Here is a 26,211-nt window from a genome sequence, read left to right as displayed (position 1 = left end):
AGCTGCTGGGTGTCTTCCTGCCCAGTGTAACAGCAATGGAGTTGAGATTTTACTACTGCTCCAGTAAGGAGAGATTAACAAAGAAAGGGAGCAGTGCTATTCTGCAGGCAGTATAAGCTCTCTAGGATGGTGCTGTCTCCAGAAAGGCTTTCTCTAACCTCAATTCTTTCTACTTTGCTGGCCAAGTTAATTGAGGGCTAGAGATGAGTGTTCAGCTTCGTAATGAGGCTGGTCTGTTTAAACTCACAGACCCAAAAGCTATCCTGCCAGGACAAGGGGTGAGCCCTTTTGGCTGTGCTTAGTCATGAGTCAGCCCAATATGATCAGAAGAGTTTACTTTGAAATGATGTCTCTTTGCAGCCGCTATGAGAATGGAGACTACAAGTAATATTAGCAATTTGCTAGCAGACGTGGTGAGCAAATTAAGCCTTAGCTTTTTCTTAAAATTTTCATTTTGTTGTCATTCTTTGGCTACTGCAATTTGAGGTTACTGATGGAATACACATTTGCTTCAATCTATGAATTTTCTGTTTAAATAATATAGCCATGACGCATCTCTGCGGAAGCTTGTAAGTAGAGCAGCCAATGTTTGTTAAATATATCAGAAATGAAGATAAAAAACTGCACTGTGCTTTTTGGTGTTCTTTTTGTGTGACTGAATCCAGGCAGGCAGATGACCAGGAGGGAAAACTGTTTACTCATACCAGAGAAAGTGAAAGTACAGGGTTTTATTTAGTACACTTTAGTACTTTATTTAGAGCATTTTATGTTAAAATCAGATGTCTGAGGCATAATAAGCTGTTCTTCCACCTGCAATACCTCCACAAAAACAAAACACTCAAGCTCTAAATTCCCTGAAAGGTAAAGTTTATATGAGGTTATTTCATATTTGATTAGGATGCAGATTCTTCTTTTTATCCTAAGGAGAAAAAAAGCTCTCTTTTTAATAAAAATGTGCTTTTCTAAAAGCAGTCTGATTTTGGTCAAGATACCCTAGATAGGACTATAATTGTTGCAGGAGAAATAATACTCTGCTCTGGAGGTTTGTTGGACTGATAGAAATGGCTAGAAATGAGACTATAGCACCCTGGGAAACTGTAAGGCAGAGGAGAAAGCTCTAACAAGGCACTCATGCATCCTGGAGTGTGTAATTATTCTGTCTGAATGCAGTTAAAGGATTTAATTAGTATACAGAAGGCAGCATAGCAGTGGAGTCTTCCTGACTATTGATTTTTAATAAGCTCAGAATAATGAACTGTCTTCAGGAAAATATTATCATAAATTTATTTCCTGTGAATAAGGAATTAAGACAGTGTGACCCTGGGGCTTCCATTTTGACATGTTTTAAATCCCTAAGGGAAGAGTCCCTTTTGACCTTTTTTATTTATGGATTTTTTGGTCTCCTTTTCTTTGTAGAGTTTCATGGTCAAGACCTTGCAGTATTTTCTCAGACACTCCTCAGTTAGCCTTTTTAATGTCAATTGTGCATGTGGAGCTCTTCTGTTGTGGATGCAAAAGTGTATTTTGTGTTGCTCTTTCTGGGAAAGTGTCTCCTCCTCTCCTGGGGAGCTAGAATATCGTTCTGTTTTTGTGTTGGTTCAGCCTCATCCCAAGGGTGTATGAATGCTGGAAGAGAAAAAGAACAGGTCTGCATTGCTTCCTAATGCCCAGAGCACTTAGAATTGGTAGCCCCTTGGGATTGCTGCAGTTTGGGTGTTATGGGAAGCACTGGCTCCTTTGAAGAGGTAAAAGTTTTGTTCCTGAAATGTGGTTTCTGGTAGAAATGACGTCCTGCTCTGCCAGAGGAACTTGGGGAAGGCTCTGATGCTCCTGATATCAGCTCTTAACAGCAGCAAGGCAAGGCTGTGTGAATCACCTGTACCAAGATAGAAATATAAATTAGGTGGACAGTAGAAGTCTGAAATTTTTCAGGAACAGAATCCCTGGCCATTTGGTTGTGAGATCAACAGCCACAGGAAAAAATCTTTGGGAAGGTGCAATGCCTTGAGATTGTTCAGGTTTTTCTGAAAGGGTGGGGGTATGCATTCAAACTCCAAGAGAAAGGAAACAGACAGTCTGGTTTGCAGAGAATAGAGCGAGGAGTAGTGGCACTCCTGCACTGGGCTGTAGATGTTGTGAGACAAAATGCCTGGGCATGTGGTGGGGGTTTTTAGGGACTGGTTGAACAAGCACTCGCCAGGAACGTCATCAGCATCCTGCCCTGGGCAAAAAGGAAAATGAAATTACCTCTTGCAATCCCTCCCAGCTGGTCACTGTGTCATCCTAGAATGGGTGGACACAGGGTGGGAACAACCCTGTATTTTGTGGTGTTGGAGAGTGCAGGAGTGACACAGTCACCTCCCTCCTAATGAGGGAGTAAGTGATCCATCACTCTGTGCAGGATCTGGCAGTCCCATCCTGCATATGTCCTCTCAGAGGCTTTCTTAAAGCCTGTGAGACCCCCTGAGCTTTCTCCTGTGGGGGAAATGCAGCATGAGGTATGTCCTTTATGTTGCTGGCAAAGAACGGGGGCTTTGAGATGGGGGCTTTGTGCATGTGGAAATTCTCAGACAGAAGATGTCCAGGAGCAGGGGAGAAAAAGAAACCTTTAGCAATTGTATCACACTGCTGCTGATTTGAGCACTTCAGTAGAACAGGTCTGGTGAAGGGGCTGTTCTGGTGAATAGGCTCTCAGCAGTGAGGGGCTGGAAAGGTGTTGGTGCTGTGTAATCGCCCTGCAAGAGGCATAGCTGTAATCAAACTGCCTCAAACACATCAAGGCAAGCGCTATGTGCTCACGATGGTAGAAGCCACCACTGGATGGTTGGAGACCTACCCTGTGCCTCACGGTAAATTTGTTCCAGTTTGGCCAAATTTAGAAATATATCCTCTGAGAGAAGGCAGGTCACAACCATCCCTCCCCCACCAGGTTCGGTAAAAATAAATTTTCCTCGGAGGAAAGTGAAGGAGATAAAGACTATTTATTTAACAAACACACGGGAAAAGGATGATAATGCTAAATAATAAAATCTCTCACTGTGGAGAAAAAACCTGGGAAAGTGTTCGAGTTCTCCCTTTGGTCTTCTCGGAGCTGGGGCTTGGCCCAGAGCCCGGCCCTCTGTGCCCAGTGGAAAGTCCTCCTGATGTGCTCTGATGTTGAAGCAGTCCAGCAGAAAAGGGAGGAAATCCAAAATTCCAGGGAAGGAAAAAAGTTCAACTCTCAGAGTCTCTCCAGAGAAAAAGAAGCTGAACAACTGGCCAAAAGCTGACTGGAAAGCAGCAAGCCGGGTGCCTCCTCCCTCCCCTGCCACAGCTGGAAAAAACCTGCTATCTCTGTGTGACCTTGAACAAGCTGCAAACTGCTTTGAAAAAATTTTGCTCAGTTTTTCCTTCCCCCTCTCAGGCTCAGTTTAAAGGCATAGAAAGGCACAAAAATTAATTTCTGGGCATAGGGCAGCGATAATGGGATACACATCATAAAGTCACCCCAAGACAGTAGCCCAGCTCCTCCATGCCTCTGCATGTAGCTTTGTTACTTTGGTCCTTATGAAAACACAGGAAGGAACATCCTTTTAATTATATTTTTTATTTTCTAGCAAGTAAACTGAGTTTATCTGTATGCACAAAAGACATCTTGATGCTTCCATGTGCTTTGTTAAAAATTTTGCCTTTTGAAATTGACATCCATGGATTGTTGCGTCGAACACACACACTTCTGAGGAAACAACTCAGTAGAAAACTCCTCTAAGATATTCAGAGACTGATATTTGGATAAAACTGTGGAACAGAGGATCAATTTGTGAAATAATTCACTGAAATAATCCCCATGAAAGACATTAAATACTGAGTAATTTTTCATGGGTGTCTTGATGCACCTATTTCATTTTATTAAGTGCCTGTTAACCTGAAAATCATTTTCTGCTGGTACTTTTGATAGAAAGGAAGTCTGTGTAGTGTTAATCTGTTTGGGGCTGCTCTTGAGACTCACCCAGCTCCTGCTCACAGTAGCAACAGGGTGCCCACTGCCTATAAATGCTGAACATTTTAGTTCTTGTAAGCTCTACTTTTTTTCTATTCTGTTTTCTTCAGGAAACTGTCGCAAATTAACCCAAGTGACAACATGAGGTAACAATTTTTCATGAGGCTTCCTGTCAGCTTGGCCAGCCAGGTAGATGTATGTCATCTGTGGCCTTTAGCACTGCTTCTCTCTCCTTTGCTTGCTTTCCTCAGCAGCAGTTTGACATGATGCAACCTCTTAGAAGAGTCACAGCCTGTAAAAACTGAACCCATCCCTCGGATAATAGTGTTACTTTAGCTCCTGCTCCTCCCAAGGGCTTCAAATTTGCTCACTTTTTAATCCCAACTATCAAAATGGAAGCAATAGTCACAGGAAAATTTGGCTTATTTTTGTGCAGTAGACTTGTAAGATCACCAGTTCTGGATTGGAATAGGGGATATTTTGTGGTCTGCCTGTAGGAATAGTTGAGTCCTGTGGACTCAATGAATTGCTGTCAGGATGTTACTAACTGCTACAGTCAATAGCGAAGGTCTCTTCTGACAGCAGCTCCCTGCTTGCTGCTGCAGATGAGGCAGTTTCTCAAGGCTGAAATGCTACACGTGGGAACAGGAATATGTTGGGCCACCTGTGTCCTGTAGGGAAGAAACCACATTTGCAGAGGCAACAGTTTAAACAGAACTTGCACAATAGATGCTAATAAGCTGCCCTAGAAAGCTCTGTTATGACAAAGGCCCATTCACCTTTGCCAGCCTGAGACACGGGAGGTGCCCAGGGAGTTTCTTCTTGGCACTGCGTGCTGCCACTTAGCAAATCCTCATGGCCTTCAGGTGACGCAGATGCACAGGGATGTTTCTCTACATGCAACTCAGCTCTCTGCTTTCAGCCAGGCTTCTGCTCATTGGGACTGTCTGCTCATGCTCTTGGATTTATTTCAATTCTTTCAGGCTTTCTTTGTTTTCCTCTGTTTCTCTTGGCAGGACACAGATGAATACAACTGTGTTTCAGCCCACTCTAAAATCCTTTTATTTGCAACTGGTTCCCAAAAAAATACCTGAATTCCGAATTTGGGTTGAGAGCTTTTTTATTCCTTTGCTGGAGTGTTAAGTTTTCAGTGATCCAGGACGTTAATACCCTTGATTAAACTGCCCTGGTGCACAAAGGATTTTGTTTTCCCTAAATGGACTGAGGAATGGTGATCAGAGTCCTCTCATCTCTCACAAGGTCTTTTTGAGCTCATGGATGGAAGAGAGCTTGAAGGTAGTTAATTTATATCACAGAACAGGTATAAATAAATTCTCCAACTAACTTGAATGAAATGATAGATTAATTCTTACTGTTGCATTTTATCTGCTGTATGAAATATCCTGAGTGACTTTTGGTTGAATTTGCTCCAGAGAAAGCCTGAGTAAAAGAAATTAAGTTATGCTTGGTTTGGTCTTCAAACCCTGAGCTGACCCTAGTTCACTTGACAATGCTTTTCAGTGCTTTGAGGACTCTTTAGACCTTCAAGCATGTAATGCAGTTGGCATGAGTTTACAGCCCTGTTTTCTGATGTGAGGAATACTTTCATTCAAGTCCAGCAGAGCACTTGCCTACCTTTTCTATTCTAAGATTACAAATAGTTTCACTGCAGTTGTTGGGACTATTGGCAGGCAATAAGCTGCAGGCATGCTGCAGGAGTGCAAGCCTTTCTATGGTTTGGAGACTACAGCTTTGCACAACTTGGATTGTGCTTAGCAGGGTTTGGGATTTTTTTGACTGTTTTTGTAATATTTCCTTGCATCACAAAAAGAAGTAGTTTCATGAGTTATAATCCATTAGTAGAGTAGTCAACACCTGCAGCAAAATTTGCAATCTAATGCTAGAGAGTTATTACTCCGGAAGATGTTTGCATACCTAATAGGTCATGAAAAGGAAGAGAACACAAAAGAAACCCTTTTTGACCATGTCTGTTCTAATCTTACAGTGGTTGAAAATCCTTCTGACTGTTAACTGTCAGTAATTTAATCCAACTCACAGAAGGATGAAATTATGAACAGAAACCCATCCATCCAAGCCTGAGGCACAGCCACTCAGTATGGGCTCTGTCAAAGAGGAAGCTGCTGTAGCACACAGTGGCAAGAGAAACAATTACCTGTTATTTTGTTTCTTTATTTGCTTGTTTATACACCAGAAATGTTATTTTAAAGGGCTAAACTAGTGATAATACTTCTGCTTGAGCACCCACACGCTGGCACTATCACTCTGAGACAGGGATGGAAAGGAAAAGAATCCACTGCTTTGAGGACAAAAATGGGCAAATGAGCTAAGCTGTCAGCTCCAGATTTCATGTATTTTTATATAAGGATTTTTGAAGAGAGGAATATGAATTGAGAGGGAAAGTGAACGTGAAATACAATTACATATCAGTAATTTTCAGGTGGTTTCCCTTTTCCATAGGTGTAGAAATGTGTTCAATTGCAGTTTATTTCATTTTTCTTTTTGTTTAGAGATCCGTGCTTTTATAACTTTGAGGCAATTCTGAAGACTCTTCCTCTAGTTTCGGCGCAGACCCAATATCTTCATAAAAATATATAACATTGAGTACTCAGTAGCCACCTGAAGTCAGTTGTCAAGCTCCATTTTTAATTACAGACCATCTACCATGTTCATCATGACGATCTTGCTAAAGTTCTCAATTCTCCCTTTAATTTCTGTTTAAAATATTAGAGAGCCCCTGAATGAAATACTCTTTCCCATTTTCATTCATGTTCCCATAAGCCGAGCAGTAGTGATTTTAGCTGTAAAATAAAATATTAAAATCTATAGATGATTAATAATTATTTTGGTAATCAATCATCAAAATACAAAAATATAATGAAGGATTTAAGAAACCTATATATATATATTTAAATAAAAGTTAAAAATGCATGCAATATTCTTGTTTTCTAGTTGGTGTGTTAAGACCCTGGAGTGGACAACAGCTCTTACAGTCTGTTCAGTGGTACTGGTGTTAGGTGAGACGCTGTTTTGGGACTCAGCTAGAGTGAAATTATTTTAAACTGTGTTGGGAACCAGTGTTCTCCTTGCCAGCAAAGCTGAGATTTTATGTGGAAATAGTTTGTCTTTGGAAAACTTTGCTGTAACAAGAATTTGATCCTGCTTCATGGAAAAAAATAATCGCAGGCAACCCCTGCAATTTAGGAGCATTAATTCCTCTTATAGGCTGAGACAGCTAGCTTTTACACGGAGCGCTTCTTCACAAAAATCATTTGCTTCATTTTTCTAAGTCATAGAGATTGTGAAAGGTCTCTGGAAAACCATGTAATAAATTAGATGAAAAGTCTGTTTTGTCTCATGCAGCAGGAAGTATGCTTATCAATGTGGCTGTTAAACTCCGAATTTTCTAGGGAGCGCTCCATGTATGAGTTGATGATCTTGATCCATAAAAGCAGGCTCTTAAACATGACTCATAAACTTGTCTGTGATTCAAATGTGTCCTTCAGTTTTGAATAAATGAGTTGTCCAATGACCTAAATAGGCCCTGTCCTTGCTTTTATCTACATCCAAATTATGGGGTTAACATTGTGATAGGTGTAGTCCCATTGCACGTGGTGGACAATGGGTCAGTCTTACAGGGGCATAACTAAGTGCTATAGGAGCAGATTCTAATTACAAAGACTATATTTATTAATATGAACATGTATATCCCACTTTAAGTTCTTTCATTTTCTGGGAAAATTACCACAATGTTATCAAAAATAATTTCCCCCATGTGCATGTAGTGTGTTGATTAACAGGTTTAATGACTTTCACTGTTTTTATAGCCTTCTAAAGTCTTATCTCTCTTCCTGGCTTTTGTGCTCTTTCTAGTCATTTAGAAAATCCTGAAAGGAAGACAAAACAAGGGGTTTTGAGACAGTGAAATGAGACAGCTAATTAGTCCTAAGGAAGCTTCAAAGTAGATAAGCAGACTATATCAGGTTTGCAGTAATGACAAAAATAAATCAAAAGGATCGTTCATTCTGGGGTCCAAAACATTTTACTGGAAGACATGAAATTTATAAATGAGCATGCTCAGGAACAATTTGGATTCATAAATAACACAACTGAAACTTGCCTGTATGTCTTCAGTTCATGGTTTGTTCTTGAAAAATGCGTAGTTCACTGAACTATGAAGTTCTGAAAAAGCTTTTTAATCTTTTTCCGTCCCTTTATTTTCTGTGAGTAGGATTTTGTTTTCTTTTTGACTAACCTAAACATTTTTGTTCTCAGATTAATGAGCTGCAAAAAATGGGACATGATGGTGGCTTTTTTTCCACAGTGCGCACATGCTTTTCATCATGTCAGTCTGTGCTTATCCACATCAATAATACAGTGAGTTTGTGGATCTTTTTCCTCCTCAAACCACATCCCCAATTTCCCACCCACTGTAACCCACTTACAGGACAGCCACATTTTTCAAATATTCTTGTTAATATTTTGCCTCCTCTCCCTGAGTGAAGATGCAGAAAGTGGTGAATGTCTTTCTTTGCAAACCTGGCTCTTCTGAGTGCATCAAGCAGGAAGATGGGCAATGTCAATATCTCTCAAATTGCCTTTCAAAATCCACATTAGCAGGATTTTTCTCAAGGACTTTTCTTTGAATTTAAGGAGCAAGTAGCAGGTACAATTTCACCCCATGCACTGAGGCAGAATCTCTGCATAATAGAAGACTTTTGCAATTCTTTAAATTCTTGAGTAGAAAATACATAATTTAATTTTAAAAATGTATTTAAATTTGACAAATGTGACTCCTTCCGTTCTATTCCCTTGTCATCACCTAATAATATAGGTAGGTGGATTTTTCTTACTACAAGTTGATCTCCTTATCCCTCGTGCTCCCCACAAAGATTCTAAAACCAGACAGCAGATAAATGTATTAAAAACCCAGAAATGACTCAACTATCTGAAACTGGAAAGAAAACATATGTGCCATCACTGACTTTTGTTTTCTGTCTACCAAAGAGGAATTGCATATTTTTCTTCCTGCCTTGATGACGAATACAATGCGAGCCATTAAAACTTGCACTGCAGACAGAACTGTGTTTTGTGCAAAAATACATGCCACGGAAAAGCTTTAACATATATAATTTCTAAGGTAATAATCACCTTCTCTGAGAATTGTGTCTTTGAAAGGATAGAACTCCCATCCCTTCATAACTCACTGCACTGCCTTCAGTGATGTCAGATCAGTACTGTCTTTATTTGAAAATACTTAGAAAAGGATTAGCTGTGCTTAATCACTACCTGTATATTTTTTCATGAGGATTGTTTGGCACATAACGTTAGATCAGGCAAATTATGTTTATGTTGACTGCTGCAGCATCATCATCAAATGAGCAGCACTTGTCTGGTGAACCGTACACAAGCACAGGTGCATGTCCACATCTCAGCAGGTCACTTTGAGCTCTTTTTATCCGTAGCAGGGGAAAACAAGTGAAAGTGGTCAAGCATGAGTAGTGCTTTAGGTGTTTAAATTTCTGGTAGATGAGTTTAATTTTGTGTGTCACTATTACTTGGTATAGTAACACTGCAATACTGGGTTGTTTCCACAGGCCATAGTTCACTGAAACACTTCTACAGTTTGGGATTAGGGTGTTGCTATTACTCCACTGTGAGAAAACCTTTTCATACCTAAGACTGTAGCAAAAATATAGTTACACACTTGAAGTTCTTCCCAGTTTGAGTCCTATCACTGGATATCGTGTGTAACCAAGTGGGACCTGGCTCTAAGGATGGGGGAAGCATTGGCTGTTAGAGCCTGCAGTGCTGCCTGCATAACTGAGCCATTGTCATGCATCCTGATTTGTGCAAGCCAGAGACGTGTGTAGGTGAGCAGACATGGTTCTGCCAATGGGACAATGAAGGCATTCTGACCCCTTCTCCTCAGGGTTTCCCCTGCTCTTCTTCTCACCCCATCCTTTCTGTCTATACTCTACTCCCAAAGTCAAGCTCTTGCCTCATGACTGGGGTGTAAAAACTAAATTCTGCTGACAGCAAGCACCTGGATAAGTTTTTTGAGACATCAACCAACGTTCAAGCTGTTTCCTTCCTTGTGCTCTTTCTCAATATTTTTCTATTTTCCAGCAACTTGCAAAGTTTGGGATATAGGATATTTCTCTGGTAAAATCTAGGGCAGATTAAAAGGTTGTTCTGCCTTTAAGAGATGTCCTCTGAATTGCTTTATAAAGACCAGACTTGCATGATATGCACATAACTTTTTTCAGATACCTATCATGACATATTTCAAATACTTAAAGGTGCTCTTCAGTACCTTTTGCAGCAGATAGATATTGTAAGGTATTAGAAAGCAGGCCAAAAAAGTCCCTCCTTCTCTCTGCAAATGGCTCAGAGATTCTCTACATGAACAGGCTTCTTTTTGCTGATAAAAGTGAAGCCATACCCTGGAAAGGGAGAAACAGCACTTCATTTACATCACTTTTTTTTTCTGTCCAGGTTTGGGGTTTTTATTCATTGGGATTTTTTAATTTGAAGGAATTCCTAGCTTTAAGGAAGTCCAAGGACTCTTTTTACATAGTGTTGTTCTCAAGTCAGTGTTTTTCCAAGGGCTAAAAAAGGTGATGTTTCCAGTTTTAAATTATTTCTTCTACTTAGTTTCAGCCATTTTATTTTCTTCACAGTGTATGTTGCACTTATGTGGGAGGTTTGTTGGAAGACTCCTTGCTGTATTACAAACAAACCAGCTGTAGGTCAGGAATCATTGCTAGAGAGATTCTGGCATGGCTGACCATGCACTGGACTTTTTGCAACAATCTGAGGTGAATGAATCTCAGTGAACTGGTGGATTGTGATGTATTTACACAGTGTATCTGTGTAAATACATCACAGCAATACTGGGTTGTTTCCACAGGCCATAGTTCACTGAAACACTTTTACAGTTTGGGATTAGGGTGTTGCTATTACTCCACTGTGAGAAAACCTTTTCATACCTAAGACTGTAGCAAAAATATAGTTACACACTTGAAGTTCTTCCCAGTTTGAGTCCTATCACTGGATATCGTGTGTAACCAAGTGGGACCTGGCTCTAAGGATGGGGGAAGCATTGGCTGTTAGAGCCTGCAGTGCTGCCTGCATAACTGAGCCATTGTCATGCATCCTGATTTGTGCTGGTGTGTCTATGAACAACTGTGATGTGAGAAGAGGGAAGATAATTCAATTTATGGAATAAATTGTACATTGTGTTCTTCCTCTATTTCCCAGCTGAGAAACAGCAGGCACACTCTATGTACATACAATTTCCTCTCCCAACCCCCTTTCTTTCTTTTTCTTTTTTCTTGGCTTCTTTTTTATGTTCTTTCTTCAGCTTGTAATTTCATTTGTATGTGGTTGGAAATAATGTATAGATCACTAGAGGGATGGAATTAATTGTGCAGTGTGTTGGGAAGAGGAAGGGGGAGAAAAGGACAAACAAGAAAAAATATATTTAAATTTCACCTGTACCAGCTTTCTAAGCTGCTATGGTGGATACATAAGGAGAAACAGATTGTTGTTACTTTTTGCCATCTGCTCAGTATGCCACAGATAGCTTTTATCAGCAGGGAGCTATTATCACCAGTTAAAAACCATACTCTCTTTAAATAGTCTCTCTCTGTCTCTCAAAAAAAAAAAAAAAAAAGGTATAACAAGAAAAATAATTTCCACCATTTAAATACATTTGTATGTATTTTCCCTATCTGGGCTCAATTTTTGTGCTTGCAGAAGAGGCTTTGTCTCATGTCACACACTGTGTTGTCTGTCCTTGCCTGTGAGGGACTGTGAAGCCTTCCCAGCTGAGCCCAGCCAGCCTGGACATGGCTCCAGCTACTCAGTACCAACACTGCTTGCCTTGACTAGGGTCTGCACTGGGCTGTAGTGCTGCCACCATGTAACTCTGTATGACTTTGCTTTCTAACCCTCCACCAACCTCCAGTTTATGGGTGAGCTGTGTTGAGATCACCATGCAGGCACATTTCGGATCCAACCAGTTCTGGAGCTTAAGTTATCAAAAAAGGAATGTTAAGATTTATGCAACAGAAATGTACATAAATCTGTTCCTCATTCCCTATTTTTATCACAGCAGCTGCAGCAGTAACAGCAGCTGCAATGATGGATCTCTCCATTGGTACTTCTGCGCCATTTCCACTGAGATCTCTTAACTTCCACCTGTCCCATCAATACCTGTCTTCATTTTGGGGAGACAGAGGCACTTAACTGCATGCTTGGGTAAGGATGTGTATACATTCCCTGGGACACTAAACTGCACTTGAATGTAGCTCCTCCCCCTGTTAATTCCCATTGTATCTCCCTGAGGCACTTCCTTTACAATGAATGACTCCATTTCAAATCAAACCATTTTTCCCTGCGCCAAAAAATTCCCAGTTTAAGCTAACCAGCTTTTTTTCATCTTTGCATGTATCACTTCAGGTGCTCTGCTTACCCAGAAATTTTAACGAAGTCCGTGTGTAAACCTTCTCTATTTGCTTTCCATGTATGTACACCAAATTAAGAACGTGTACATTAGCCTGTGTACCTTTCAGCAGATAACTCCTCTAGAACAGCTGTTGTTTATTTTACTATGTTAAAAGTGATGGCTTGTCATAGGTTAGCAAGCATAGTCCCGGAAGGGACGTCCTTGCTAAGGGGTGCTTACAGTTTCCTCTGGGAACTGATAGAACCTATCAGCTGGCCAGTTTGAATATGGACAATTCTCTAAGCCACTTAAAGTTGTGATCACCTCTGTGATCCACATTTAAGAATAGGCAAACTCCCCCTCCAAGCTCTCTCTCGTTTCCGGCGCTGGGACAGGTGGCTGCAGGCCCCGTGTGGGGGCCAGCGGGCCCGGCCAGGCCCTGCCTGGGCCAGGCCGGGCCGGGCCACGGCCATCCTGGAGCCATGGACCTGTTCCAGCCGTGGAACCCCCCCCCCACTGCCTTGCCGTGGGCAGCCGGAGCGGCTCGGCTCTCCCCCCTCTCCACTGCGATAAGAAAAATTCAACATTCCAGCTGCAAAGCTGCAAGGCCGAGGTGAGAGTAACCCTTTTATTGCTGTGAAGAGCTGAAAACCTGAGGGAAGAGAGAGAGGAGATGCTTAAAGCTGAAATTCTGTTGTGAAGCTATGATATATCAGAGTATCCTGTTGTAATTTCATGAAGATATGGGGGGTGGAGTGTTCAACTCGTGAGCAAAAGCACCTGCGCTGAGATAGGCAGATGCTGACGCAGCTGTAATTTCATGAGAAGTTTGGACAGGGAGAGATGAACCAGATGAGGACTTTTGCTCCGAACGGGAAAGGAGAAAACCTCAGTCCGTAGAGATGCTCCCAGAGATAGTCCTAAAGATGAAGATGATGAAGACCCTTTGCTCCCAGGGAAGGAGAAGGGCCTCTGTTTTTGTTTCTGAACGGCTCAACCTTAAAATTGTACCCCAAAAAACTTCAAGAGTGGACCCTCGAAGGCAGTTGCGGGAAAAGCTGCAAGTCGGGGGAAAGGACTCACACGCAGGCAGAGAGACTCCTCTTCCTAAATGGACTGAACAATATTTGGAAGTGGGCGGCTGTCTCGTTGTGATAATGTTTTCATAGCATGAGCAAGAAGAGACTTCTCTTTCTAAATGGACTGAACAAGGTTATTATGGAAGTGGTAAACAGACTGAACATCTCAAGGGTTGTCTTTTCACATTGTCCGTGGGAGAAGGGAGGAAGGTGGGGGGAGGAGGAGAGTTCTGAAGGTGGTATAATTTTTTTTCTTCTTTTAGGTCTGTTAATAAACTTCTTTATATTCTTTCAAGTTTGGTGCCTGTTTTGCATTTCTCCTAATTCTTATCTCACAGCAGATAAACAGTAATGAGTATTTTGGACCAAACCACTACATGGCTATACCCCATTTGGAGAAATGTACAACTATAAGTAAGATATTTTTGAATCAAAATGATACTAACTATATAGAAAAAGACAGAAAGGGTGGTGGTAGTGGCTCAATTTTTTGACAGGACCCTCCAGAGATTAACCAGTCCAAATTCCAGTTTCTCTTGCAGGATGGGACCTTCAAACCAAACCAAACCAAACCAAACCAAAAACCAAACCAAACCAAACCAAAAGTGTGTTCATTGCTCTTTGTCCTTGTCCTTGGATCCGTCATGAGTGATGGGACTAAATGAAGAGCATTAAGGGCTAAAAGAAAGTTAATAAGTTTTTATTTGTAGGTTGTTTTGGAGACCACTGATAGCAGTTTTGATATTATCTATGTGGACTGGCCCATTGGAAACCACTGATATTGTTGGTAAGGGTTTTTTCTTAAATGTAATCCCACTCTCCATTGGTTTGAACATTTGTCAAAGGACATTGCACCACGAAGCCGAAGTTAATTTCTATACTAGTTGAAATCAGTCGAATGATTCAGTTCTCATGATAACATAGTCCCTGTCCCACTGGAACTTCTTTCCTTCCTAATGCAAACTATAATAACCACTTTTTTTTATTTTTTGATTGGTCTCCTCTATTCTAGGAGCACCAACATTGAGGATTAATGAAGATTTATGAAAACATATATTTATTGGAAACATACTTCTATGAGATAAGGCTTTTAGAGACTTTAGTCAGTTATGTTATGGATTTTCTTGGTGTGGTTACTTATTATTAAATTTTTAAATGAGCAACATAATTTGCCAAATATCATATAAGTCTTAAGTATATTGACATTAAAGTAAAATGAGGTTGCGGAGAAATTTGTCCAGGTTACAGGATGTCTGTATTGGATAACTCTGAAGCTTCTTATTCATGACTTTTCATAAACATGAAAATAAGAGTCTTTGATTGCAAACCAGTATAAATGAATTGGTAAAGATTCCATTTTTGAAGGAGATTCCAGGGCAAAGAGTATAGAATACATAATGATGGAAGGAAAAAGTGTTCTGGTTTTGTTTCCTGCTTTTGATATATCTCTGCAGAAGACTAGGACACAGGTGCAAATAATAGTAGCCTGAATGCTAGACTTGTATGGGCAGCATTGGGCACCAATGCACCAAGATGGAAGTCAAGGATAGTTTTGGAAAAGAAATCCCTTGTCCTTAGGCTGTTGTGTGATGTCTCAGTCGGAAGGTTCCTCCTGTTAATCCAAACAGTGATTCTGCCTGTGACGGATGTGGAAATGACATTGGGGCAACTGATTTGGAGAACCAGAACTTGTCTTTCACAAGGCACGTAATTCTCTAGTCTTCATTCATGAAGTAGGTAGCTGTCATGGGTCAGCAAAGCATAGTCCTGGAAGTGATGTTCTTGCAAAGGGGTTGTTACAGCTCCTCTATGACCTGACAGAACCTATCAGCTGCCTAGTTTGATTATGGACAATTTTTTAAGCCACTTAAAATTGTGACCGCCTCTGTGATCCACATTTAAGAATAGACAAACCCTGGGCAGAGCTCTCTCTTGTTTCCGGTGCTGGGACAGGTGGCTGCGGGCCCTGTGTGGGGCCAGCGGGCCCGGCCCAGGCCCTGCTCGGGTCAGGCCAGGCCGGGCCACGGCCATCCTGGAGCCGATGGGCCCTGTTCCACCTGCAGAACCCCCCATAGCCCTGCTCTGTGCAGACGGAGTGGCCCAGCTCCCCCTCTCCAGTGTGGCCAAGATTCAGCCAAAAGCTGCACCGCTGCCCGGCACAGATCATGTGAGCAACAGCAATAAGTGACATTCCAGCTGCAAGGGCTAGGTGAGATTAACCCTTTTAGTGCTGTGAGGAGCTGAAAACCTGAGGGAAGAGAAAGAGGAGATGCTTAAAGCTGAAATTCTGTTGTGAAGCTATGATGTATCAGAGTACCTGTTGTCATTTCATGAAGGCATGGGGGGTGGAGCGTTCAACTTGTACTTGTGAGCAAAAGCACCTGCGCTGAGGTAGGCAGATGCTGAAGCAGCTGTAATTTGATGAGAAGTTTGAACAGGGAGTGATGGAAGCGATGAGGACTCTTACTCCACATGGGAAGGGGAAGATCTCTGTTCCTAGAGATAGTCCCAGAGATAGTCCTGGAGATGAAGATGAGGAAGACCCTTTGCTCTCAGGGAAGGAGGAGGGCCTCTGTTCTTAGAGATGAAATGCTCCCAGAGATGGGTGAAGAGAACTTTTTTTTCTGAATGGCTCAACCTTAAAATTGTACCCCAGTAATTCAAGACTGGACCCTCAAAAGCAGTTGTGGGAAAAGCTGCAAGTGGGGGGAAGGGACTCTCACATGATGCGAGCAGAGAACCAACCCGGGCGGTTGTCTCATAATAATTTCTCCATAGCATGGGCAAGAGAGACTCCTCTTCCTAAATGGACTGAACAAGGTTATTACGGAAGTGGTAAACAGACTGAACATCTCAAGGGTTGTTTTACATTGTCAGTGGGAGAAGGGAGAAAGGTGGGGGGGGAGGAGAAGAGTTCTGAAGGTGTGGTATGATTTTATTTTTTCTTTTTCCCTCTTTTAGATCTGTTAATAAACTTCCTTATATTCTTTCAAGTTTGGTGCCTTCTTGTCTTTTCTCCTAATTCTTATCTCACAGAAGGTAAACAGTAATGAGTATTTTGGACCAAACCACTACACTAAATTGGTGTTTCTGCCTGGTTACAAACCGAACCAGCTACAGTAGCTCATCTAAATACTATCTTGTCACTTTTCTGTTCATCTTAGCAGATATGATTAATTTATAACATATGACTTCTATATTGGATATGACACTTAAATATTTCTCATCGTGAATATGGTCATGTGGTGTTGCAAGGCCAAATGTTGTCTCTGTTTTAACTATATGACATACCAAGGTGTTTTCCATTTTGAATCATTCTATGACCCTATGTGTATTTTACTCTGCAGGCTCTATGGGATATGGTAATGCCATATCTGGCTGTTCAGCTAGGCTAGGCATTTCCTGGTTGCATCACCGTCACCTGTTTCTGGGGAACCTATAACCTTGGCTGACCAGCATTTGTAATTTATTCTGCTGTTTCCCTCGAGGGTGCTACAAACATGTAAGCTGTACTTTTCTTCCTTGTTTTCAGTTGCAAGTCCTGCAATACAGATAGAACTAAAAATTAGAATAGCACTCTGCCTTGTGTCTGTACTGTCTTTGTAAAACTGGTCTCCCATTGCCTATACCCCTGCTATTTCTCATCATATCCTGGTAAGAGCTGCAAGGACACTCTTGGGTAAAGGCCATGTGAGAGAGTTTGTATATCTGTTCTCTAAGAGAAAGGAATTTGCCAAAGCAGTACATTGTTTTTGTTTAGTGGATCTTGTTTTAGTATTCATTTAACAAAAGATTATATATTATGCTACTGGTTTTAGCAGCCATCATGTTTAACTATTATTTTGGCGATACTTGGGACACAAGTTTTTCCTCTTGCATTACCATCTATTCTCTGTCTGATTTTATTTGTTTGTTTGCATTGACAGTTCCTTTTTAAAGTTATGCTAGCTCTCAATAGACGCCAGAGGCAGTCACACTATGCAAAACAAACTAAAACATGGCACTGTTCCCTCCTCCTTTGAATGAGCAGCAATGGTGAGGGCAACTCACTCGATGCTCTTCCCAAATCACAGAATTATAGAATCATTCAGGATAGAAAAGACCCTTAGGATCATTGGGTTCAACAAATGCTGGGCTTTCTCCTGAGTCTCTGGGCTGGTTTGAAGCCATGCCAGCAACCATGGTTGCAGTGCCAGTAAGCAGCTGGAGCAGTCTTTTGGGTTTCACTGCTCAGGTCATTTTAGGACAGGCCTTTCAAGTTGATTTGCCAAACATTGGCTCTTTTTCTGCCAGCATAGAGAACATGTTTTTTCAATAATGTATTTATAAGCCAGGCTAGATTTTGTCTCCACATGAGATGGTAAAATATTAATCCTGCCCCTGTGCTGTCAGAGTTGAATGTGGCTGTCAAGATCTTTAGGGCAGAGCTCAGGAGAGGGCTGATGTGGAGCCCATCTGTGAGACCTTGCCCTGGGCTGACCTGGCCCCAGGAAGGGATTTCCAAACTCTGGTGTGTCTTGCTGCCACTCATGTTCCATTTTGTGACTGTGTCCATCTGAAGATGGAAAAGGAAGAGTGTGTCCTAATGTGGCTTTAGCAAAATTGCAGCTAATCTAATGCCTTTTCCCTTGCTGGCCTGGTTCTGACATGTCATCACAATCTCATTCTGTCTGAACTATAATGCTGTCATGCTAAAATGCACAGAGAGCTGATGTTTATGGCAACACCCTTGTCTTTGGGTACTTTATGTAAGTGGGGCCAGGTATCCCTTGTGTCTTTCATCCTGTCCTGCTATTATGTCTCTAGAGTGGTACACCTGAGTCTGTGTTTTATATACCTCCTAAAAAGGAGGAAAAATAGCCTGTAAGAATTTTTTCTGGGCAGAGGTGAGTTAGGAGCTAAGACCTGACAGGGTTGATACTTAGCCAAAATCCTGGAATTTTTCAGGAATGGTAGGTGTTGGGTTTGTGCCACAGGATAAAATGTTTTGTTCTTTTCAGAGGGGTTTCTCAGCTTTGGAGAGCAGAGATAATAGAATGGAAAGAGGAATTACTATCCATATAACATTATCAGTCTGCTCAACCAGATGCCAATATTCATACCACCATATCTACCCAGATAAATCTCAAAATGTTTCTCAGCATGTTTGGTAATCTTCACTGTTGTCTTGGGGTGACTTGATGTTGTATTCCCTATTGCTGCACTATGCCCAGAAATTAGTATATGTGCCTTTCTATGCCTTTAAACTGAGCCTGAGAGGGGAGAGAGAAAAGTGTACTTTTTCAAAGCAGTTTGTTTTCATGTTCCAAGGACACAGAGATAAAGTCTGTCTGCTTCTTCAGAGCGAGGGTGAGGAAGCAGCCAGCTTGCTTTCCAGCCAGCTTTTGGCCAGTTTTTCAGCTCCTTTTCCTCCGGAGAGTTGAACTTTTTTTCCTGGGACTTCGGTTTTTTTCCCTTTTTCTCTGCTAGACTGTTTCAACATCAGAATACATTGGGAAGACTTTCCACCAAGGCCTTGGCCCTGGAGGTGGTCCCACCACCCTGTCCCAGCTCCAAGGAGGGGGAGAGAGAGAGACTACGAAAGGACTCTAAAATTTTCCCAGGTTTTTCTCTCCACAGTGAGAGATTATATTATTTAACATTATTATTATTTTCCTGTGTGTTTGTTAAATAAATAGTTTTTATCTCTTTCACTTTCCTTTGAGGAAAATTCAATTTTTCCCAAACCTGGTGGGGAGGGGTGGTTTGCGGCCTGCTTGTCTCAGGGGATATATTTCTAAGTTTGGCCAAACCGCCACAACTGTGCTGCCACTATTTTCAAGTTTAAGTAATGTCACTCTGCAAAGCAGCTGTTGGGCTGACAAGGCAAGTTCTGAACTTGCTCTCAGATACACACAATAACAAATTTCTGAATGTTATTGTAGTATGACTGTGCTTTTGATTAGAAAATTTCAGGGGATATATTTTAAAAATCCCTAAATAAGAAGATACTGAAGAGGAATATTTCAGAGAGTTGAAGGAAAGAGGGGGATGCGTTAGAGGAAAATAAGCCAAAGAAGAAATATTAGGAAGAATTTTTTAAGGGTTATGAAGAGGAATAAAATTAACTTTAGAACTGTAAGTACCATGACAAGAACGTTTCAGATTTTAAGGAATTTGACTTCAATGGACTGGTATGTGCTTGAGGGAGTAGCAATGATGGCAAGACTTGGACAAATCCCAAAGCTCCCTGGAACGGATATCTGAGTACAAGCCCTAATACCTAAACGAAGCAGTGTTTACCTTCTGTGTTCAGAGAGCATGGACACCTTAGGAGCTGTTGCTTCATGTTGAGGTGTTGGGGAGTAGTGGCCCTCCTTACCCTGTCTTAAGGATGTCCTACTGCTGTGTCTATTTTGGCCTTTCTGGTTTGGCAGGTTTTGTAGGTGTGTTGCAGAGTGATGCTCTGTGCCACAAATTCAGCCCAAGACTGCAATTAGTGCCAAGCTTGTAGGAAAGCCCAGTTCCTGCTGAGATGTCCCTCTTCAAAAGCACTGTCAGTCAGACTGTTCTGACAACAGCCTGGGGAGCTTCTTTCTGCATAAATTATGCTGCAATCTTTAACCTTTCAAGTTTTCAGCCTTTCTTCCAATCCTGTATGCTGTTCTTCACAGCACCTTGGGGGTTAGCTTGTTTGGGAGCTTTCCTGTTACTTTCTTAGGCTTTCTCACACCTTTCCCCGATCCCATTTTGTTCCCAGAAATTTTCCTGACTGCAATAACTGTGACAACATTTGGCAGCTGCTCAACCAAGTATGCACTTGTTTACATCAATCTGTGTATAGCTACTCCTCATTACTTGGTGGTTAATGATCTTACACCTACATAGGGACTGAATTTGCAAAGACACTCCTCTTGGTTCTGATACTGCTCCTTTGCAACTACTAGATGAAATCTACTGCAAAAGACGTGCATGCCAGTGAAAGGCAGCATCTGGTGATTAGTTCAGAAGAGACTTGAAGACAAAATTAACTGTACAAATTAGTTTTAAAACGAGTTTCTGGCTATCCTTTCTAAAATTTTCCTTTGAACATGAGAATGCTCGCAAGCTTTTACTTCCTGGACATGGTTTCCTAGTGGTAGCTCTGCCTACAGATCATAGTCTGAAGCTTCAGTGGTTCTTCCCTTAATGTGTCAAACAGATTTAGTGTGATGGTAGTGTTGAGACATGTCCAGAAAGTTTGGGATCCGAAGCTGGAAAATAAGCATCATGGAACATTCCTGGCAGTTATTCCTGTTTCTTCAGACCCAGTGAAACATTTTACACTTTTTCCCATGCTCAGACACAGCAGAGAAAACATTTTTTTGTACCTTTTTTTTTGTCTGGACAGTGTCATGACTATAGGAAGAAAAAGTCATGAAAGTGTCCCATCTCTTCACAGATGACTGGATTTCCTTGCTAACAACTTCCCACTAATCTGCTAAAAAGGCTTTTGGATGTAAATCCTAAATTGCACAGAAGTCTCCTAAAACTACCTCTGGCCACCATGTGAAACAAGCATCCATGGGACTAGGATTTAGATAGGCAGAGAGCTGGCACTTTCCGCTCAGAGTTTTGGCACAGAAGACATGGATTTTCCCATTTTCTTGCAGTGCTTTATGGCTGGTGATAACTTTGATATCTATTTCAAGAATAATTTGCCACTTCTATTAAATCCATTGCCTTATAATTCATCAGTGCTACTTGTGACAGGCAAATAACACACACCAGTAGCTAAAGGATTTTTTTTCCCTGACATGTATAATATAACTTTATTTCTATAAAGGAGTAAAGAATGTACAGGAACTTACTTGGTTTGCATGAATTTGTGTGTTTCAAAAGGTAGAAGAGAAGGCAGACCAAAATTGAATTATAAGCTTATTGTGAGTATTATGAGCTTGTCCTTAGATGAGTGTCCCTACAAAGTATCTCAGTGTGGGTTGGTATTCTGGTGGTCTCTTTTCAGGGCTGGATGCATTTGCTGAGCTGTGCATCTTCTGGGGTGATTTGCCCTTAAAAGGTCAACTGAACTGGACGTGGCAGCAACTGAGGTGTTTTGCTAAAAATTATCCCTTTTAAAAAGGGAAGGTGATAGAGATGAAGGAAAGAAAAAAAGACTTGTTTAAATGCTACAGACCTTCAAGCTACACTAATTAAATGGCCTGACTTAATAAAAGATGTAATTGGAGGAGGGCATCAGCTGTTATATCATGGTGTGTTAGCTACCTCTGGGACTCTGGGGAATTTTGCAGAAGAAAACAGTCATCAATATATCATGTGACATCTCAGGCTTTGTAGAGACTTCTTAGAAGGAGATTACTGACCTTTACCCTCAGCCATTTTCTCTGAGATGTTTCCATTCCAGTTTGCTTTTAAACTAATTAGAAGCATTACTAGCAGCCTGTTGAAACATCACAGAAATGTAGTGATGTGGTCGCACAGACTGACAGAATTCTGTTTCCTGGAATGGCTCTTGCAGTCCCAGAAATATTTCTCCCCCCATAGCAACAATTCTTGAAAATCAGTGATTATACAAAAAGAAGCAGAAAAAGATAAGCAGGTATATAGCCCAGTCTCCTATAAAAGAGGAAATATAGCCCAGGAAAATATTTGCAAAGTGGCCCTGAAAAAAAATTGGAAGAAGATGCGTTTAGGCTCAGCACCAGCAGAGGGAAGTTGGAGCTATCAGCAGCCAATTCTTTGATGTTTGCTGCCACTGAAGTTTATCAGGACTTCCTATATTTTCCATACAGAGATAGTATTGCAGGAATGAAATGTCTTTAATATATCAGTTTTTCCTTTTAAGCAAAACGATATCTGCCATTTAACTCTGTCTAATGGGCTAAAAGTAGCAATGTGAGGCCAGGCATGGGGTGTAGCGCGGGGGTTTCAGGCTGAACTGTGTAAAACTGGCAAAACACTTGCCCGTTCTCTTTAGAATGAACAAATGCATCATTAAATCAGGCACTCCTGCTCACCTCCACCAGTCTGCAGCACAGTACCTTTTGCAGAGCTCTGGAGTACACCTGGGCTCTGGCCCTGCAGCCACTGGCCACTTCCTGGTGTGTTCAGGTGATGTTGGTCCATCTCAAGGTCTCAGCATCAGGAGCAAAGCACCCAGTGGCTGTGGCAGATGTTTCTTGTTGCACTGCAGTTTGGTTTGTTTTTAACCCTGAGTAGGTTCCTTTGCATGACTGTGCAGTGGTGTCAGCACTGCTGCAGCTCTGCCTCATGGGCAGTAGTGCAAAATGCATAGGTTGTGGTCACTTAATTTGGTGTTAGTCACATCTGTCCTAGCCCTTGTCAGATTCCTAAGCAGGGGAGTGGGTTGGGTAAGGGGACTTCAGGTTTCAAACTCTGCAGAGTGTCCTGTCTGAAAAATACCGTTCGAGTTTTTTTGCCAAAGTGCAGATCTGCCCTTGAGGAGCTGCAGAGACTCAAGAGATGAGACAAAAGAGGGAATCTCAGTCAAACTTCCACTCTACTGATTTTTCTGATAACTAAACTTTTTAATGTAGTAACCCTTGGAGTATATGGGCCTTATGTCTTGTCTGTGCTTTAAACTGCAGCCCAACGAATTTCCATTTGAGAACTGAAAGCACATGTTGAAAACAGCTTTTTTACCTCTCCATAATCTAAAAATGAGCTATGTATGTATAATATAACCTTTCCAAATTTGTTTGAAAATACATTGCTTCTGACTTGACTTTTCTTATGCCAAAGCTTTGAGTCTGACACATTTTTTCAGCCAAAGCCCTATTCTAACCCCTTACTTTTTTTGATATTGGAAACATTGAGCAAGAGCTGTTGACAAGGTTTGTTGTATTTTTTTTAAAGTATTATTTTCATGTTAGTATTAAATGAGAAATTATCTATAAGAAAATAGACTTTTTATTTAAATAGAATAAAAGTTCTGTGGAACTGTCCTTGAAAGTCTGAAATTCAGGGCACTGCTCTAGAACGGCTTCCCTTTTGTGATGGTTCCTCAGCTGCATGAGTACATAATTTATGCTCTATACATTTCTAGGCTGCGTTTCCTAGAAGTTACCCATAAATAGTGATAAAAAAAAATGGGCTTTAATATAGGGATTAAGAAATAGATAGTTCTTAGGATTCTATGTGAACACTGTATATGTTCCTGTAAAGCGTAACTTGTCAGACACTGTATGCAGTTATCTATTCAAGTGTAGTTTCCTGAATTCCAGTTTGCTTACAAGCCTCAACATCTATTTTCTCTTAAAACCCCACAAAATTTCAAATGAGTTTTTGCAACGAAGGCCTTGTTCTCACGCATCTTAAGAGTTACATTCAGATTAATATTTGAAGCTGAAGAACTTTCCATTTGAGCCATGCTTTGATAAATCCAGGCACATTCAGGGAATAGTAGTATATAATTGTATTGTAGAGTATAAAGGTAATTTTGGATATAATTGCTTTAACAAATATATAAATGGACATGCTTTGCTGAAAATGCATACGTTTAAGGGTAATTGTTTTCTTGGAAAAGAAAATGATTAGTCTTGTAGGGTTTAGCTAGCATGCCCTCCAAAAGCTCTGATAAACATATACTTGCTGGGTATTTTTTTCAGCATGATGATCCATCTTTTTGATTACAGAGGCTTATAAATCTTATTACCTTTTGCACTTCAGTTGTATTTGCTGATACTATATTTTGGCTCCCATGGTAGTAATCATTTTAAGCTGCTGTTGTTTTATTTTTTTATAATGAATATTGAGTTATTTTTCTCTAAGTTAAAACAACTTTAAAAAAATCTAATAAAAAGCATGTGCTTCTCTAGTACTAAATAAAATTAACTTAGGAATGCCTGTAATTTAGGCAGAAGTCTGTTCTTACAACCTTGCAGGCTGTGATAGAAACAACAGAAAAGGTAGACATGTCTATAGAGAGAGTGCAAATTCAGGATGGAAGTAAGGCAACCGAGGTGTGGGGTTGGGCATGAAATTCTGGAGGACTGAGAGATATTTTAGTTGCAAAACAAATGTTAGTTGCTTTTAGTGGAGATAGCCACATGAAAAAACCCCCAAGCTTAGGTGGAAGAGGTGACAAAATTGAGATGCAGGGAGCAGGCAGGGTGTACAGTCTGTGATACAGAAGCACAAGGGGCACATAGGCAGGTTTCCTGTCTCATCTGTTGCAAGATTGTGAAGGGTGAGTGCGGAGATTGTCTGACGTGCAGGATGTGTGGGTGGACAGTGCTGGTCAGGAAGATATGACTGCAATAGCACAGAGCTGAGCCATGGCCAGAGCCATGGACTGAGCAGGTTTGTATTGTCCTCCGAGTTCCAGGATCTGGGGGACAGGCAGGACTGGTTCAAGTCTGGTGCTATGTGCCATGCAGATCTTGTCACCATGCTGTGCTGCTAGGGATCCAGTAGGAGAAAAATGTTTTCAGCAGTCATTTTAAAAATAAAATTGTCTTTTAAATACAGGTAGGGAAAGGGGAGTGGGGAAAACTGAGAGGACACAAGATGGAGAAGGATACTGTATAGGGAGAGAAAAGGCAGCAAATGAGTAGAAAACCTCTTGCTGGGGACAGATGTTGAAGAGACAGATGCAGATCATACTTCAAACAAAACTGAGGAACAAGAATTCTCCTATTGGGTTACTCTGTATTACCCTGCTCTTTTTGTTGCATTGATGAGAAACACAATGCTAGTGCCAATGTCTTGCTAGAAATGAGCATTGGTTTCCCTTAGAAGTCCATTGCAATGAACATACTGGCCTGTACTTACTGGAAGCAGGTAAGTCTTTTTTAACATGAAGAATGAGTCTGATACCCTCATCCCTCCCAAAATGGCAACAGGGAGACTCTTTCCACGTTGGGTGTCTCTGTACAGCCCCACTAGACAGACTCCAAAGATGACAGTATCACAGAGAATCACAGAATCAATTAGGTTGGAAAAAACCTCTGAGATCATTGAATCCAAACTTTCCTTAAACACCTCCAGGGATGGTGACTCCACACTTCCCTGGGTAGCCCTTTCCAATCTCTGATCACCCTTTCTGAGAAGGATTTCTTCCTAATGTCCAGTCTAAACCTCCTCTAGTGCATATTGAGGCTACGTCCTCTTGACGTATCACCAGTTGCCTGGGAGAAGAGGCCAACCCCCACCTGGCTACAGCCTCCTTTCAGGCAGTTGTAGAGAGTGAGAAGGTCACCCCTGAGCCTCCTTTTCTCCAGGCTAAACACCCCCAGCTCCCTCAGCTGCTCCTCACAGGACTTGTGCTCCAGACTCTTCCCCAGCTCCATTGCCCTTCTCTGGACTCACTCCAGTACCTTGGATCATGCTGAGCTGCTGTCACCAGCACCCCCAGGTCCTTTCAAGTCTCTCTGTCCCAGCCTGTGGCACTGCCTGGGGTTGTTGTTAGCCAAGGGCAGGACCCAGGGCCTTGTTGAACCTCACACCACTGGCCTCATCCCATCAATCCAGCTTGTCCAGATCCCTCTGCAGAGCCTTCCTACCCTCCAGCAGATCAACACTCCCACCCAGCTTGGTGTAGTCCGTGAATTTCTAATAGGAGACTCAATCCCCTCATCCAGGTCATCAATAAAGATATCCAGGAAGATGTGGGGGCAAGGCAAGAATAAGATGGGTCACACTCTGGGACTGGTCTGGAGCAAAGCTGAGACCCCAGTCCTAAA

The 26,211-nt window shown here is 41.5% G+C and overlaps 1 long non-coding RNA gene across 2 annotated transcripts in view; it reads left to right on the top strand.

The window, feature by feature from the left end:
- The first annotated feature begins 287 nt into the window (after nucleotides 1–287).
- LOC121664764 overlaps nucleotides 288–26,211 on the top strand; it is a 57,043-nt gene continuing 31,119 nt past the window's right edge. Inside the window, exons 1-2 of one of the 2 annotated variants that reach the window (XR_006016114.1) lie at nucleotides 288–413; nucleotides 16,876–17,030. This is a non-coding gene — a long non-coding RNA (uncharacterized LOC121664764). The remainder of the gene's footprint in view (nucleotides 414–16,875; nucleotides 17,031–26,211) is intronic. The other variant, XR_006016115.1, reaches the window with a different exon arrangement.

This window comes from Corvus kubaryi, unplaced genomic scaffold, assembly GCF_017639235.1.
Source record: "Corvus kubaryi isolate FWS band 111438036 unplaced genomic scaffold, C.kubaryi_AGA036_p1.0 37308, whole genome shotgun sequence".
NCBI classification, from domain to species: domain Eukaryota; kingdom Metazoa; phylum Chordata; class Aves; order Passeriformes; family Corvidae; genus Corvus; species Corvus kubaryi.
This window is presented reverse-complemented; position numbering and strand designations above follow the sequence as displayed.